We start from the raw sequence: 17,681 nt of genomic DNA, 5'->3' as shown, positions 1-17,681 counted from the left end.
TACTGCTGTCACTTTGTAGGTAGGAGAACACAGGCCACACAAGTTGGCTTAACCAGGGTCGCCCCGCCAGAAGGTGACAAAGCCAGGGCTGGACCGCGGGGGCTCTGGCCCCCGAGCTGAGGCCCTTCGCCCCCACGCTGTGCGTGTGGGTCCCGCCAGGTGCGACATCAGCAGGCGCAGCAGGGCCGATGCTCTGACCTGGTCAGCAACGGCCAGCGACCTCGCTGGCCCTAGGCCTCACACGGGCTCTGGCCCTCGGGGCCACGGCAGGGCTCGGAGCTCGACTTCGACTCTCCTCGCAGGCGCAGCGGCCTGAACTGCTGGCGGGGCCAGTGCTCCAGCCCCACCCGCAGCCGGGGAGCCCGCCCCGCGCCCCTGCGATCACTCCTCTGCCTTTAGAATCAAGATGGCAGCGCGTGGGCTGCTGCAGTGGAGGTGCGTGTTGCCATGGCAGCGGCTCATGCCTGCTCTTACCCTCTCCGAGGTGCTTTGACACAGGCAGTGGTTTCTATGGTAACAAGCCGAGTGGCGGGTCCATGAAGAAAGGACTGTGTGGGTTCTGACAGGGGGGGACGGGGAGGGGGTGAGCGGTACTGAAGATGAATCCTAGGCGTTTAGAGGGTGACCCTGACACATGTCAAAGGCGACGGTATTGTCACCGCAGGACGGGTCCCAGCACGGCGGGTGTTAGAGGCGTTCGGGTTTCTTAGCTTTTTCTCCCCTACAAGTTTGCCTTTTGTCTTTACTTTATTATTATTATTTTTTAATAAGGACGATTTAAGACTTCAGAAAATAAGATGAAGAGGAGGAAACCAGGTGAGAGTGGATCCTCACGCGTGTATAATGCAGGCGTTAGACCCACGAATAAACTTTCGTACACAGTTCCAAGCCCCTCAGAGAAAGTTCGAAGGACGAAGGGGCTGTGCCCTGTCCGGCTTGGCGCTGTTCAACGCCCAGCAGCAGAGGGCCAGCCCCGGACGGACGGCCCCTCCGCCCCGCAGGCCGCTGCCCGGGGGCCGCGGCTGGCGCCCACCCCGCCCTCCGCGTGCTCGCAAGGTGACACGGCGGGAGGGAAGCCAGCCCTGGCCGCGCGGCACCCTGAGCGCGGGCTCCGCGAGGGGGGCCCTTCGGCGGCGGCGACTGCTCTGCATCTCCTCCCGGGCGGCGCGGGCTGGCGCCCAGGGGAGCCCGCCACGCGCTAGGCACCGCCCTGGGCGGTGGACCTCCACGGACCCATTTACGTTTTCTAACAACCTGAGGGTACACCGAGCCACCCCCATTCTACAGATGAAGGGACGAGCGCAGAGGCCCTGAGGGCCCACTCAGGGTGTTGCGGTTGGCACAGGGCGGAGCCAGGGCCCTGAGCAGGGGCTGTCGTCACGGGAACGGGCTCAGGCCTAGGCTCAGAGGTGGTGCAAGCCAGGCAGGGCGCGGAGCCTGGTGGGAGGCGGAGCCGGGCAGGGGCGGAGTCGGGCAGGGGGCGGGGCTTGCTGCCAGGAGAGGTGGAGCCACATCGCCACCTCTCGGAGCTGGAGGTCCGGCTCGGGCAGCTTCTGAATGAAGGGGTTTGTGGCTCATAGTACATGCGCGCCCGAGGCCATGTCTGGCTTTGAGCACAGCGGGACCCGGTGCTTTGCCCCCGGCCGTCCGGGTCCCTCCCTCGTGCTTCAGTTTCAGACCCTCCCAGACGCTGGCAGAGACAGTTGCTGGCAGTTGCAGACCGACATCCCACCAGGTGTGGAGCCCCAGGAGAAGGGGACCACTGTGGCCAGGTCTTGGCGTGACCGGTCCAGTTTGGGCTGCACGCTAGATGGGTCATTTGGCTGACGCTGTATTCGCAACGGCCAAACCTGGGTCATGTGTCCACTGCAGCGCAGTGTGACGGCGGGAAGCTAAGCGCTGGTGAGGCGAATCGCCGGGTGAGAACCAGGATGCCCTGAGCAGAAAGAGGGGTGAATGCTGGGCAGGCAAAGTCAGCGGCTGCCCGAACCTTGCTCTCGGGTATGCGCAAAGCGACGGTGACCAGACACTCACCGGCCCCCGCCTGCACCTGTGGCCTCTGCCCGCACTGAGCCCCGCTCCCAGGGAGAGCAGCAGCTGGGCGACGCAGGGCGCTCCTAGGATACCTGCTCCTTCGACACCTGGCCTGCACCTGCGCTCTCTGGACCTCTCGCCCAGGCTCTTCCCCCAGGACGGCTTCAAACCGTTCAGCCTCCCCGTCCTGCCCGTTGGTCTGCTGGCATGTCCCGCTGTCATTAGGAACCCACGCGCTGGACCCTCCGCCACGGTCCAGACCCTCCTCCTGGCCCCAGCCTGGGCACAGAAGAGCATTCCTCCGTGGGTCCCCGGGCACGTGGAAGCATGTGCGTCAGGGGCTGGGATCCGGGGAGCTGACCTGTTGCTTTGGTTTCGTCGCTGAGGATTTTGAAATAGAAAGAAAACGAAACAAAACAACAAAAACATCTATGGCCAAGGCGAGGGCTTGTCTGGACGCCCACAGATAGCCCTGAGAGCTGAGCAGACGATGTCCGCGGGACAGCTGGTTTGGGCAGAGAGCGCTGGTGGCCCTCCAACAGCACCCCAGCCACCGGGCCCAGAGGGAAATGCTTTAACTCCTCACGCCGCGCATTCTCAGGAACCTCGGCTTCTCTCGGAGTCCGCAGACAGCGTGTATGTCCTGCTAATTTATTTCAATTCTGCTTTTATTAATAGCTTCTCCTATCTGGTAAAATCAAATCATTTTTCCATCGTCCAGAATACTAATGCTAACTTGTCAGAGCATTCTCGCAGATAGCACGAGCATGTGGGTAAAGCCGGGGACTTCATAAAATAGATACTTTGCACTTAAAACACCTTCTGCATTTAGCTCAGAAAAAGAAATGCATTTCAGGAGGCAGGTCTGTGACCCCTCCACCCCGTGTAACGCTCAAACTCACCTCCTCCACAATATTTTTTAAAAAGCTATTTCATCTCTTTTGGGGGATTTTCATCTCTACAAGTCAATTCCCTTTAAATGGGTTTTGAAGATCTGTATGTTTTTAACAGCATATTTTGAAGAGAAAGGGATTTCTCCATGCGCAGATAAGAACATTATGAACACAGACACAAAACATTTGGGGATCCGGAGGACGAAGCTGAGCGTGTGTGTCTGATGGCGCCTTTCAGCGCGGCAAAGGGGAATCGGCTCTAGTTTTCTTCTTTGAAATCCTGTCTTTGTTGATAGCTTTGCCTCTGGCTGAGCCTTTGGTGAAAAGCTCCTCAAAGCAGAAGAGCCGGCCTAAGTTCCTTATTCATCCTCGCTCAGCGGCTGGTTGGGGAGGTGGGGGCGGGGAGGGTGTGTCGTGTGGATTGGGGACCACAGTGCATCCATGAGAAGCCACCACCCCCAATGTCAGCCGCACAGAGGGATTTCAAAGTCAGGCTGTGATCACAGCCTCTTTCTCTTGCTCTTTCTCGCGGCCCCCAAGTCCAGACCGAAGACCCCCCTCTTACACACGTGCACTGTGCAGGAAGATGTTAGCTCACCGGTGCCCAAGTTGCCCACAGCGGTTACACACAGCTCTGCAAGGAATTCAGTGAGGAATTCCCTGCAAAGGAAATTGGCAAGGAAATCTGATATGTTTTCCAGATTACTTGCTACAGCTTGGCCGAAGAGACCCCATGTTATTAAAATAGGCCACACAATGCGGGGGTGACCAGTGAGAGGATCTAGAAGGGGCAGGGAAGGGGCGGGCTGGGGTTAAGGGAGTTTAAAGCTCGGCTGCAAAACCAACATCAAGAAAATAATTGGCGGCCTGACCCTTGACTCCGGCATGCCGGGGAGGTACGTTTTTTCGTTCTTCTCAGGACTATTTTTAAAATTGCGGTAAAATATACATCACATTGAATTCGCCTTTCTAACCGTTTTTAAGTGCACAGTTCAGTAGTGTTAAGCATGTTCATGTCGTTGTGACCGATCTCCAGAACTCTCTCCATCTTGCAAAAGCAAACTCTGAGCTCATTAGACTCCCCGCTTCCCTTCCCCCAGGCCCCGGCGATCACCCTCCTACTGCCGTCTTCTGAGGACCAGTTTAGGTGTCTGTGCTGTTAGGGCTCCCTCAGCCTTAGTAACGGAAGCCACTGGGAACTGTTAATGCAATAAAGAGGGTTCCGTGGGCTCCGGAGACTCCCAGGAAGGGCTGGGCCGTCGGCCACAGACGGGCAGGGGTGGGCCTGAGGAGCGGCGGACGGGGGCGTTTAACGCCACCCAACTCCCGCATCCCTGCTTGCCCCAGCGCATCAGCTCCATCTGGCCTTCTCTGCAGAGGGCCTTTCTCTACACGGCATGGAGTGTGGCTACCAGCAGCCCCAGACTGACCGCATGCAGTCAAGAGAGATGACTGACAAGCTCCGTGGTTCCAATATAAATCCTTGAGAATGGGCCTGTGGCATCAAGTGGATCGGGAGCCCAACCTGGGATCCCTCTGCTACGGCCAGCATGGGAGAGATACTATCATTGGCTCAGCTTAGGTCAGGTGCTCACTTCTGACCAATCAGCTGTGGCTAGGGGAGGGGCATGTAAGATCACGACAGAGTCCATGGCAACCACGTGGGTAAAGGGCGAGGTGAAGGAGTTCTAGCAGAAGGTGTCAGTGGCCGGGCAGATACAGCAGAAGGTTCCCCCACCGGATGTCCCTATATTTCAAAGCCACACACGTGCCGTTTTACTCTCATCCACTCCCTGTGACAGGACTTTCCCAGGATGCACCCCTTCTGTAGCTCTTTCCTTACTAGCAACAGGAGATGATGAAGTCATCATCCACGTAGCACCGGGCACCTGTGCACATATAGTCCGTCTGTCTCTCTGTCTCTTTCCAACAGAAAAGATTACCTTTTGGGATCTTAAAATGTGATTCTTCCTAGCAGCATTCCTGTACTTTAAACAGGAGAGTGAAGACCAAAATCGTTTCAAGACGTGTGGCCCCGAATTCACGCATCACAGTAGAACCCCAGGTGTCTGGCCACCTAATCTCCCTTTCCTGAGCCCGCCCAGCAGCTCCCGGTTGGCACAGCCTCGGGGCTGTTGTCAGGATGACGAGGGAGGTTTTCTCCCCACGCTCGTCATCATCCCAACTCCCTTGTGCTGTGACATTTCGCCAGGCAGGCTCCATCTGTGTTTTTACATCGGTCAGATTCGCCTCGCCTTTAAAGAATCGTCTTGGCATTTGGGCTGAGCAGATTTACGGGCTGCGAACGCTTCATCCCCACAGCACACGAGCTGAAGAGCGAAACCCACCCACGTCTTGGGAGGCCTCCGTCCCAGGCTGGCCAGGGCCATAAACCCACTGTGGCAGCATCCCCACCGGGATCCCCAAAGGGCACTTCACGCTCACTGGTCCTCGAGGGAGATCTAAGACCACAGAGCCTGGTCCGTCCCTCACGTATCTGAAAGACCATTCACCCATCTCAGAGTTTCCAGCGACACCTCGGGTCTGCTGCTCAGTCTGAGATTGTCACATACCATTCACAACTCTGAAGAAAGTCCGAGAAAGGTTTTTAAAAGTGTTTATGTGATATTTTGGGTACAAGTATCGCCCCAGGCTTTCCTGCCTGAAAAGCAAGAGAGAATCACAGCATTTACAGTCAAGAGGTTTGCAGCGAGGCAGACTTGGTGATAGCCAGCGTAGGAGGGAAACCACTTACCGGGGACCTACTATGTGCTCGCGGTGCTTGAGACAGTGCTCAGAAAAGCGTGAGCTGTGCGCTGTACCCCCAGGAGGCACGCGGTCTACGCCTGTGTCCAGTCTCCCTCACGCGGCCCCAGGGAGCGTGATTTCCTTTGCGGAACCATCCCTACGCCACTCTCGATCATGTCACCTTTCAGCAAGGCCCTTCTCATTTCACAGGCGGCCGCACAGCTCAGGGTTAATCAATAAGACTGCTCTGTCCCCTGACTAATTCATCAAAAGGCATATGACCCAAGGCTGGCCCATCAGACTCATTTCTAGGACTTTTACTGGAATTATTGAGAAAGGGGCTTGACCTTTCTGTTTTTTTCTTTAGCTGATAAGACGGCAGTCCTGCGTGCTGGGCGGTTACATGCTCGCTCATTCTACAGATGAGAGCACAGAGAAATCAAGGGACTGGTTGAAGGTTACAGAGCTAGCCCGAGAAAGACGGGAGTCAAGCGGAGAGCCTGGTTCCAGAATCCATGCCCTGCTAGGGCGCCTCTCATGCACGCCGTTTCACTCTCATCACCGGCTGACGGGGAACTCATCACCTCCCACGGCTCTTCTTCCAGGAAGAGGCCCCTTCTAGAACATACGCAAGCCCTGCAGGACATCACACCTGCAGTTCCTCAGGTAGACATCGAGCAAAACGAGAGACCAGAAAAGGTTCGAAAGGTCCCAGAGTCTCTAGCCAGGCTGACTGCAAAGATCTTCCTCTGCATAAAGACTGAGAGAGGTAGTTCCTTATGCAAATAAATATACAAATCTTAAACAGTTACAAGGCATCAAAGGAAACAGGCAAACATGACCCAATCAAAAGAACAAAATGAAACTCCAGAAGCAGACCATAAAGGAATGTAGATCTAGAGGCTGCCTGACAAAGAGTTTAAAATAACTGTCATCAATATGCTCAATAAGCTAAAAGAAGACAAAGATGCACAATGAAGTAAAACCAGAAAAAAACAATGCATGCACAAAATGAGAAGATCAACGACAAGACAGAAACTATGAAGAACCACACAGAAACTATGGAACCAAAAATTATAATAATTGAACTAAAAAAAATTTACCAGAGGGCTTCAAAAACAGACTTGATCAGGCAGAAAAATCAGTGAACTTGAAGAAAGGTCCCGGGAGATCACTCAGAGGAGCAAAAAGCTGGCAAAGTGAAGAGAGCCTAAAGAATGTATGGGACCCGAAAACAGATCAATATAGGCATTATGGGAATCTCAGAGGGAGAAGCGATAAAGGGGCAAAGTGGTTATTTGAAGAAATAATGGCTGAAAACTCCCCAAATCTGAGGAGACAAATAGGCATCCATATTTGAGAAGCTTAAAAAACTCCCAAGTAGGATAAACCCAGAGACACATTTAATGAGTCACATAATTAAACTGTCAAAAATCAAAGATGCAGAGAAAATTTTGAAAGCGGCAAAAGAAAATTGACTCACCACATGCAGGGGAGGGTCTGTAAGATTATCAGCAGCTTATCAGCAGAAATTTTATACGCCAGGAGGCAGTGAGATGATACATTCGGAGAGCTGAAAGAAAAAATAAAAACAACCTATCAACCAAGGATGCTGTATCTGGCAAAACTGTTCTTCAAAGTGAAGGAGAAATTAAGACTTTTCCAGATAAATAAAAGTTGAAGGAGTTCATGGTCACTACACCTGTCCCACAAAAATTCCCAAAGAGAGGCCTTCGATGACTAAATGTTGGTCAACAGCAACATGAAACTATATAAAAACACAAGATTCTCCTGTAAAGGCAAATACATAGACAAATAAGTTAACCGTATTAATGTAATTTTGGTACACAGAATTAGAGAGAAAAACATAATGAAAATATAAATCTATGTTAATGGGTATCGAATTCATAAAGACGTAATCTGTTACATCAATAACATAAAGTAAGGAGGTATGGGGTGGAGCGGAAGGAGTTTTTGTATGTGATGGAAACTAAGGGGTTATCAGTGTAAAACGGAATGCTGCAACTTTAAGGTGTTTTATGGGATTGTAAAAGTAACCATTATGCCAATAGCTATAGAATATACGGAAAAGGAAATCAAAGCATGTTAGGACCAAAAAAAAAAAAAAAAATCAATGAAGCATAAAGGAAATCCTTCCATAGTCACAGGTTCGGCATCGGTAGATTCAACCAACCTCGGATCAAAAATCCTGAAAGACTAAAAGGAGGTTACGGTGCCACCGACATGCACTGTGCTGCGAGGCCTGTGACGGCTGCGTCTGTGCTGAACACGCGTTACCCCCAAACGCCGCCTTACAACGACGATCACATAGCATTGGCATGGTATCAGGTGTTACGCATAATCTAGAGATGATTCCACACATAGGGGAGGATGTGTGGGTTGTGTGAGAGTTCTACGCCATTTCATACAAGGGACTTGAGCATCTGCAGACTAGGCGTCGTGGGGCATCCCGAAACCAATCCCCTAGAGACCCCGAGGGACGACTGTGTATGCTGTTCACGAGAGACTCACTTTAGATCTAAGGACGTGTGGGCTGAAAGTCAGAGGACAGAAGAAGATATTCCCTGGAAGTAGGAACCAAAAGCGAGCAGAAAAAATGAACTTTAAGTCGAAAACTGTCACGAGATACATGGAAGGACACTATATGATAATAAGATTCACCAAGAAGACATGACAGATAGAAATATTTATTCGCTAAACTTCAGTGATCTTAAATACAGGAAGCAAACTTTGACAGAGCTGAAGGGGAACTAGAGAGCAACAAATAACAGTAGCACACGTCCATACCCACTATTAACAATGACAGGAAACGAGACAGAATATCAGTGAGAAAGAGGACTTGAATGACACGCCACGCCGGATGTAAGAGACGTACACAGAACACTCCTTCTAACGACGGCGGAACAGTCATTCTTCTCAAGTGCGTATGAAATAGTCTCCAGGACAGACCACAGAACGAGCCTTCACGAATTCAAGACTAGCGCCACACAAGGTGTCTTTTCTGGCCCCAAGGGGATAAAATTAGAAATCAACAGCCGAAAGACAAGTTGAAAATTCACAAATATGTGTCAATTAAACAACGTGCTCTTAAACCATCGACGGATCAAAGAAAAAGTAACAATGGAAATTAGAAAATACCTTGCGGCAAATGAAAATAAAAATACAACGTGCGGAAACTTGTGGATGCAGAGAAGGCAGTGCCACAAGTAACGCTCGTGGTCGTCAATGGAGACAGTAAGAAAGAAGAAAGGTCTCAAATCCACAACCGAACTTCACACCTAAAGTAACAAGCAAAGAACAAACTAAACCTAAAGCTGGCAGAACAGAGGAAATCATAAATATTAAACAGAGGTCAATAAAACAGAGAATAGAGAACAGAAAAAAATCAACATAACTAAGAGATGGTGTTTTAAAAAGATCATTAAAACTGAGGTATGTCTATATATATACATATATATATCTTTAATCCCAAATAAATTTTCATTTTGTGGTTTTTTTCCTTTGAATAAAAAAAAATTATTTTTAAAAATCATTTTTAGATTTTCAGTATTTTTTTAAAATTCAAAGTGGAAGTTATTTTTTGGTGGGAAAATTGTGATTTCATGAATTTATTTTTTCGCTGCACTGTGGTTCAAAAATGTGGTCTAAAAAGTGTATAGCTAAAGAACTTACTAAGGTTTTCATTTGTTTCTTTGTAACCAAGAGCCAATTTTTATAAATAATTTGTGGGCATACATATACACGTATACACAAGGCAGGAAAGTGTAGTCTCAATCTGTAGAATACCAAATGTATTTCAAGTTTGTTAATTGTGTCTTTCATTTCATTTATACCCTTTTAACTTTTGTTTAATTGACCTGTCAGAGCCTAAAAGAGCTAGATTAAAATCTCCTATAACTAATATAGTTCTATCAAATTCTTCTTTCATTTCTAAACATTTCTGCTGTGTTTCCCTGCTTAGTTCGTTACTGCATAATGACTCATATCTAATATTTTCTTTTTTGTATAATTTTTGCTAACACAACCTTCTTCTGTCCCTTTTAATGCTCTTGGCCCTCTGCATTCTCTCTAATGACTATTTTATCGTAGAATGGGCTACTATATTTAATTAATTCTCTATAGCTAGGTATTTGAATTTTCTGATTTTTGCTATCTTCGACGATGCTGCCTACCCTAAACCTCTTTATGCAGATCACGTTCAACTCTGTTCTGCTGAAATAAATGAAATAAAAAAACATGAACTGGTGTGTTTTAAGATATCATGAGATGTTTTTTTTTTGTCAGGACCCTGAGGGATGTGTGTGAAGCTTTTTTAATTCAAACTTTCTCCCCTGTCGATCCACCTGTACAGTTCTTGACACTCAGGAATCGATTTTCCTACCATATTATTAAAACTAGAGGCAGCGAAATAAATTACGTTGAAGAGCCTCTTTTACATTAGAAATTTAATACTAGTGATGAATGCACAGGATGATTCGGCAGCTAAGTGACAGCGAACCAAGAGTCTATTCAGAGCAGAAGAACTCTCGCCAACGACACCAAGACACTCTGCCATTAAACTCGACAGCGCAGAGCTGGACACGATCAGAGGGACTCGGAAATTACAGTTCCACGTGGCCGCTGTTACGGAAAATCACTGGGGACTGTCGTCGAGTTTGTTAAACACTCCTTGTTATAAAAAAATTATCATCATCCAACGAACGATGCAAACTCATCGACTGCGAAGGCAGACGCGCCGCTGCCGCGGCTCAGGTGGAATGACAGCGCGTCCGTCACGCCGCGGAGAACGCCCTCGCCGGTCTTTCCCCATCGAATCGTTAACGGAGGGCTGGCGAGCACTTGGAGAGAGGCTAAAAGGCAGCTGCTTTGAGCAAAGCAAGTGTCAGCGACACCCAGAGAAGCAGGTGCCGATGAATAAAACATCGAGGTGGTGGAGGACGGCGAAGTGTGTAGGAGATTGGGACACGCGGCTCGTGTGGCCGGGTCTGAGCGACGCAGCCATTCCGGGGGAAGAGAAACGACATGGTCGTAGGCTTCGGAAAGGGGCTCTTCTGCCAGGAAGCTGCACACGCGCTTTATTTTTGAAACATGACATTTTTAAACAGCGAAGCCTGCCTCTGAAACGCGACTCGGGTCAACGAAGGATTCAAGATGAGAATAGAAGCAGCGGCTCTGGAGAGAGTAGCTGCCGCCCTCACATTCTTGGACAAAGTTCAATTCGACTCTCCTCTTGGATGGTGAATCTCCAAGGGTCTCTGGGCTGAGAGCCTATCTCACCAGGCGGGAGGAACGGTCCCGAAGAACGACGTGAAAAACACGCTAAAACTCGCCCACGCACCGGCGCGTTCGACGTCTGCCCAGTGCCTGAGAGGGGAAGAGTTCTCCGACTTCGTGAAACCCATGCCATTCCGTCCTCACCGGGTGTAAACGGCCTTTTGTGTGCACATTTGCATCAGCGGTAATTTCTCCGCACGGCCTACGTGGTTGCGACACCTTTGTGCTGGACGACAGCCGTGCACACGCCACCTCCTGGGAACGAGGAGGCGCCCGCTCTGTGGACGGCCACTTCCTCTTACACTCTGGACGAGCGCATGACGGGGGCTTCGTCTCTGTCCCCTCTGGGTGTTGAAAGATCTTGAGCTGCTTCAGTCAAGGCCGGGACCACCCGCGCAGCTGGTCCGTTCTTCTGGGCTGCGTTTCCACACTTCCCCGTACGCGTGATCTCATCTGGTCCGGTCAAACTCTCATTACCCCCATTTTTTTGCACTGACAACTTATCTATGAAAAAACCGAGATTGAGTAATTTGTCCAGAACTTACCACCAAGCGGAGAAGCCACGGACTGAGCAGGAGGGAGGGGTCGTCCCCTGCCCCCGAGGCGCCCGAAGGCACAGCGTGTCCCTCAGACCGGCCGCTCTCCCTGACAGTGCCCTGACACGAGGCTGCTCCGGACGCTGACCCTGAAGGCGCGACGCCCGCCGAGGCTGAGGTGCCCGCCTTGGACCACAGCCCACGCCCGTCCCTTCTGAGTACAACACACGTCTGCGCTCGCCAAACCTCAGGGGGGGAAATACACACACACGACAAGATTCGGGGCCCTCCGGGGAAACGCGTAAACCACCGCGTGACCAGCCCGGCTGCGAGACTCAGGGTCCTCGACAGCCCCGAAGGCGGGACTCGGGGTGCGGTCCCCCGCGTCGAGGGGCGTGTCTTTCCGCTGGGACTCTCTGCTCGCCGCTCTGCCAGTCCCTCTGCCGCTCGGTCACGTCCAGCCTCGGTCGCCGATGGCTCTGGTATCGGGTTCGAGCCGCCCGCCCTTTCCAGCGTCCACCCCATCAGATCAAAGAGCTCTGCCGCGGCCTCTCTGGAACATGGTGGGCAAGGGTGGCCGTGGCGACGGGGGGCGGTGAGGACGGGCTGAGGACCAAACGCCCAGGAACGACCCTGGAAATGCCACTTCAGCTGTTTAAACGCCGCGGCTGCCTGTGCAGAATGATTGTCATCTAGGGGCCCAGATTCTGCTGATTCAATTGCTCTTATTTGGATTCTCGAATTATTCCTGACAAGATAATAAGTCTCTTTCAAAACATTAAATTGGATAAATCTCCCGGCTGGAGGTCTCCAGCTCCATTTAATTTTCTGCAGATATTCTAAGGATCTAATGAGAAATCAAAATGAAAGGGCTTAATTGGAATCCCTCGAATTCCCCGACACGGCTCCCGCGTCAGAGAGCTGGGCGGCCCCGTGCGGCGAGTCGCTGCCCCGTCTGTCTGTCCCTGTCTGTCTCTCTGTCTCTCTCTCCTTTTCTCTGTCCCCCTCCCTCCTTCCCCCTAACCCCCTCCCTCTCTGTTCTGTCTCTTTCCGCCCCCCTGTGTCTCTGTTTCTCTTTCCGTCTCCCTCTCCCCTGTCTGTCTGTCTGTCTGTCTGTCTCTGGTTCTGTCCCTCCTCTCTGGGTCTAGGCGAGTAAGGCCCACTCCGGATCTTGAAACCGTCTCGTTAAACTTCTCAGTCTGGAAAAGGCTGAGCTTTAATTACAGAGCTTGATTTTCGCTTGCTCTGGTCGCCAGTTTTAATTCACTCCTCAGAAGCCTCCGGATGCGAGGCCGAGTAGTGTGTCCTGCCGAGCTGCCCCGAGCTTGCACGGGGCCTGGGAGGTGGCCTGCCGGGCCGTTCCTCTGGCCCTTGGGAGCTGCCACTCCCCGAGCTGCGCCTCCCCCCTTTGTCCCCCGAGAGTGTTGAGGTGGCTCAGGGGGTCTCACCTCTGGCTGCACGTCAGCACCCCCCGGGGCGCCGAAACGCACACGTGCCGGGCGCCCGCCACGGACAAACGGAATCTGTGATTTCCTACGGGCAGGGCCCAGGGGGGTTAAACCGCCTCGGGACGTCCCACGAGCAGCCGGGACCAAGGTCCCTGGGTGGAATGGTCTGGAGGAGGCCCCTGCCGACCCGTGCTTCCACAGAGATGCTCTTAGCTTGAGGGGTACGTCGCTTAATGAACGGTTCCCTGGACATGGGGCGCGTTCTCGCAGTCGGCCAGGTTAAAAAAGAAACCAGAAACGTCCTTATAAGTCGTGCAGAATGAGGTGCCGGCTTATGCAGCTGCAGGACAAAAACGTCCCCTCCTCATTGGTGACAAACGGCCCCCTCCCACGCAGAGCGGGCGCCGCCGTTTCCTACCCCGGGCTCCCTCCCCTCCCCGCGGGGGGCCTCCGGCCCCGCCGCACACACCGAAGGCCTGGGCCCTCCAGGACGGGCGGGTTAAACGCGGGGGACACGCTGAGTTAGCACCTCTCCTCGCACTCCGGGTAGACGTGAGCCCTGCATGCGTGTGACGGGGGCGTCAGGCACGGCCGCCGCCTCGTTTCCACTATTTTACTGGCCGCTGCAGGAGAGAGGAGACGAGCCCTCCTCTCTGACCATCGGCAAGGCGACGGCTACGCACGTGGTGGGCTCCGCGATGAAGTCCGAACCACGCGACACTTACGTGTAACGTGTACACACGTGCGTTTTGCCCGCAGACGGTGTCGCATGCTCATGCCGCTGTCGGAAGTGTTTACGACTGCAGAACGTGCTTCTGCGCTTTCCCCGTTTCTCCTGCCTCTGGTTTTCGAGCCTCTGGCGAGCGACTCAGCTGTCCTCTACTGTAATGACTCTGTCTAAACCGAGACAATCCACTTACGAACATGCCGGAATCTGCCTCGATAGAACCAAATACGGCCAGCACTATCGTGAGCTCAGGGTCTCCGCGATGGCCGAAACCGCTTACAACGCCGGGCTCCATAGCTCACGCATTCGAAAAGAACTTTAAAGATCATCTAGTTCAAGCTCTGAACTACGAATGAAGTACCAAAAAGAAGCCACTTTACCTTTTGGGGGCCTTGGTTTTTTTCACCTGTAAAATGAGGGGACTGGAGACCTGAAGTCTAAGATTCGCTCTGGTCCCGACATGTCGTAAATCAACAGAGACGAGGAGCGGTATCAGGGACCCTCTGGTGTGCGGTCGGACACGCTGAGCAAGAGACGAAAAGTGCAGCCCCCCCTTCGCCCCCAGACATCGGCTGACAAACGCCGCCTCTGACGTGCAGCGTGCGAAGGGGCTCCGTCTGGTCTGGGAGCTGCATCTCGACACATCGAGACCCAGCAACGCTCGTTTCTCTCGGGGTGGTGAGGGGTGATCGCGGGCACAGACGGATACCCTTTCATGTCCATGACTTTACCCCGCCCCTTCCCAAACGTGCAGCCTCGGGAGAAGTGGCCAAAAGGAAGGAAAGTTCCCGAAGCTAAAAATAAATTAAAAAAATAAAAATTAAAAAAAAAAAGCAGCTCTTCTCCTCAGACTTCCACGAATGCTAATTACTCATAATGACAAGTCATTACCCACATTCATTTCTGGAAAGTCACAAGGCCTCCACAGGTCAAGGCGAAAATGTCCTCGTTTCAGGCTCCAGCGAGAGACGCTGCCAGACGAGTCCCCAGCAGGCGCGCGCGGACGGCAGGGTCAGGACCTTGGAGAGCGCACAGCGCTCGGGGCGTGCGCTGCAGGGCGGCCTCCGAGGGCAGCCGCGAGCTCCGGGGGCAGGGGCTTGTGTCACGGATGCCCCGCACCGCGACTTAACCCGGTGCCATCACCGCGGGCTCTAGAGAGGGACAGGACTCCCGTGCCCCCAGAGTCACGTGCGGACACAGGCTAAGGCTGACGGCAAGACGCCCGTCCCTAAGGGAGAGGACTCTCTCCGAAGACCTTAAACGCCCGATGGAGTCCTTTCTCCAGGACTGACGACTGTCAACACCCGCTCAGCACCGTGTGCCAGAGACCACTACGCGCCCGGCTCGCGCGGTCTCGTTCCATCTGCACAAAACAACTGTCCGGCATTTTCCCTATGTGCAAACTGGGACAGAGTCGAGGCTGGAGAAGATGAAGCTACTGGGAGAGAGGAGGAGGGGAAGGCAGGCAGGCAGAGGGACAGACGGACAGACAGCAGCGGGCTGCATTCGAATGCAGACGCTCTGACCGCCGGCCACCACCGTAGCCGACCACAGGCCCCACTCAGACGGAAGGGCGTTCGGCGCCGTTGGACCTCCCGACGACGCACATGCGCGAATCCTAAATGTCAAACGCGGGTTTGAGTGCGCTTGGCTCTGACCATAGAGCGTTTTCAGGTCCTCTGAGATGACCGGGGCGGGAGGGAGCTCGGCACGGAGAACTACCACTGCTCCGGGCTTAACAGGACCCCACGGAGGGGCCCGTCAGGGAGCCTTGTGCTCCAGCCCCCCGGGAGGCTCGGCGTCGCGATAGCTGCGCAGTCCCTCTGGCCCGCGGGCGAGGACTGTCATGCCCAGGAGCGCTGAGGTCCTCGAGGAGCGTAGGGGACAAAGCGGAAGATTTACGCGGACCCGTCTAAGTGTGGTAATTCTGATTCAAGAAATCAAGACACCATAAAAATTCTGTTTCTGAAGATTTATACTCCACTCAGTGCCAGGAGGACCTGAGGTGGCTAAAAAAAAAAAAAAAAAACTTACTTGGAAAGCAAATAGAATTATTGGGTTGTGAAATGGAGAGCCATAAAATTTAAAATAATTTTATATAAAACTTCCATTTTTTATTTTTTTGTATTCCAAAGTAAAAGAATCAGACAGTATCAGGTGAATTTGACTCTCGTGAGGCTTGAGGTCACAAGAAACGAGGAGAGACATTGTTTTCTTAGCCGAACAGCAAATGCTGCCGCCAGCGGGAGGCGACGTAGAGGTGACTCAGGTGAGATGCCCGCGTCGGGCTGGAGCCGGGGCGCGCCCCTGATCCTCGCTGCAGACCTGCCCCGTGGCTCTCTCGCAGCTCTTCCTTCCTCTTCCCCGTGGAGCGTCTGCGCCGACCTCTGGGTGGACGTGGCGGTCACCCTCGGACGGCGCCGCGCCCTGTCAGTTACCACCGGCTCATCCCCCGCCTCCCCAGCCCCACCCCCACCCCCTGGGGTTACATCCCTTGCTCCAGGTGAAGAGAACGCTCTTCTGGGGCAAGGACGCTCCACGCGGCTCTCGTGTACCCCATTCTCCAGCGAGTGGCGCTCAGGGCAATGATTACGGTTTGAGTTTGAGCTCTGGTCTGGGCGCTAGTGAGCACTTCCTGACCCTCTTCTTGCCCTGCGAACTAGGGATTAAATGAGCGTGAGGCGCTTGCCCGAGTGCCCGGCCCGTGTTCGTCACCCCGTAAGCTTTACTCACGAGCATTACACTTCGCGGACCGGGGGACCGCTCAGACCTGGACGTGCGGCCTGGGGCCCTCTAACGAATGGCCCCCGTCCCCGCCTCTCTGGGTTCCTAGGTGCTGGCCCCTTTCTACGATCAGGAGCTAAGCTTTTCATGATTAGGGAGCTGCCCCTGCACCCGCTGCAGCTGCTCCTCCCTGCCGGACCTGAGTGTCTGTCATCGTCAGGGGCACGCCCGGCCCTGAGCTGCGGGGGGCGGGGGGGAGGCTGGGGTACAGCGTGCCCCATTAGCATTCACTCCACAACAGAGGCCATTATGATGGCAGCAAAATGCCCCAGCGGTGGTGATGTGCGGAAACGGGGTGGGTTACCAAAGCAACAGAGAGACGTGCGCTGCACGGTTTCCATGGCAACAGAGAGCCGGCCCGAGTACTTCCCCAGTTGGAATGATGGTTCAGAGTCTCAGCGACAGTGTGGGTGACTCATCGGGTAGACCGCGTAGCAAAGGGCGGGTTAGCACAGGCTGCTCTTAGAATGCCGGCCACGGAGGGCGCCCACTCTTCGAGCTGGAGCCCAGACCCCCCGGGAGTCCGGGGCCTCTCTTTGGCTGCTGACCTGTTAATTACCTCCCCGATGTCCTCGGTTCTCGCTCATGAGCTGCCGTCTCCAGGAGTGGCCTGCGTGGACGAAATCCACTCACGGAAACCCAACTCATAAATTAAGTAGTAGACAAGAGCCCCAGCAAGTTTCCCTTTTTTCCTCAGTTTTACTTTATCAAAGAACTACACTCACATCATCGAAAAGTCCAGTAATGCCTACAAGCTCGTGAGAACAAGCGGCAGCCCCCACCCACAAATGCCCCCCCCCCACTCCGGCTCCTAGAGAGGCGACTGCTTTTAACGTCAGCTGTGTAGCCACCGTTCGCCTCCGCATTTCCAAATGTTTCCATATTGAATACAACTTCCTATTAAAGCAAATACATAAAGCTCATCCTTCTCGTCAGCTCGACCTTCTAATACGATGACGTCGCAACTTTTGAATGAATCCCTACAAGGTGTTTTCAAGATTAAGGACTCACATGCTGGCTCACTGCTGAGTCACGCAGGGCACCGCGGTGACGTGCCCCGCCTGGCGAGGGGCCGGAGGCCTCCTGCTGGAGCGGCCGACCTGCCACAGGCCCCGGGGTCGGGCCTGGCACACCCCGCCCTCCGCGGTGCCTGGCGTCTGTCTCTTCAGTTTGTCTCAAGACTCGCCCCCTGCTTCTTGGCAACGGGAGCGGGGGC

General features: G+C 53.3%; 1 long non-coding RNA gene across 1 annotated transcript in view; it reads right to left on the bottom strand.

Annotated features, from left to right (window-relative positions):
* Positions 1–7,172: 7,172 nt before the first annotated feature.
* LOC107512239 overlaps positions 7,173–17,681 on the bottom strand; it is a 56,488-nt gene continuing 45,979 nt past the window's right edge. The window contains exon 3 of the long non-coding RNA XR_001597231.2: positions 7,173–7,248. This is a non-coding gene — a long non-coding RNA (uncharacterized LOC107512239). The remainder of the gene's footprint in view (positions 7,249–17,681) is intronic.

Source organism: Rousettus aegyptiacus, unplaced genomic scaffold (genome assembly GCF_014176215.1).
Source record: "Rousettus aegyptiacus isolate mRouAeg1 unplaced genomic scaffold, mRouAeg1.p scaffold_m13_p_14, whole genome shotgun sequence".
In the NCBI taxonomy this organism is placed as follows: domain Eukaryota; kingdom Metazoa; phylum Chordata; class Mammalia; order Chiroptera; family Pteropodidae; genus Rousettus; species Rousettus aegyptiacus.
This window is presented reverse-complemented; position numbering and strand designations above follow the sequence as displayed.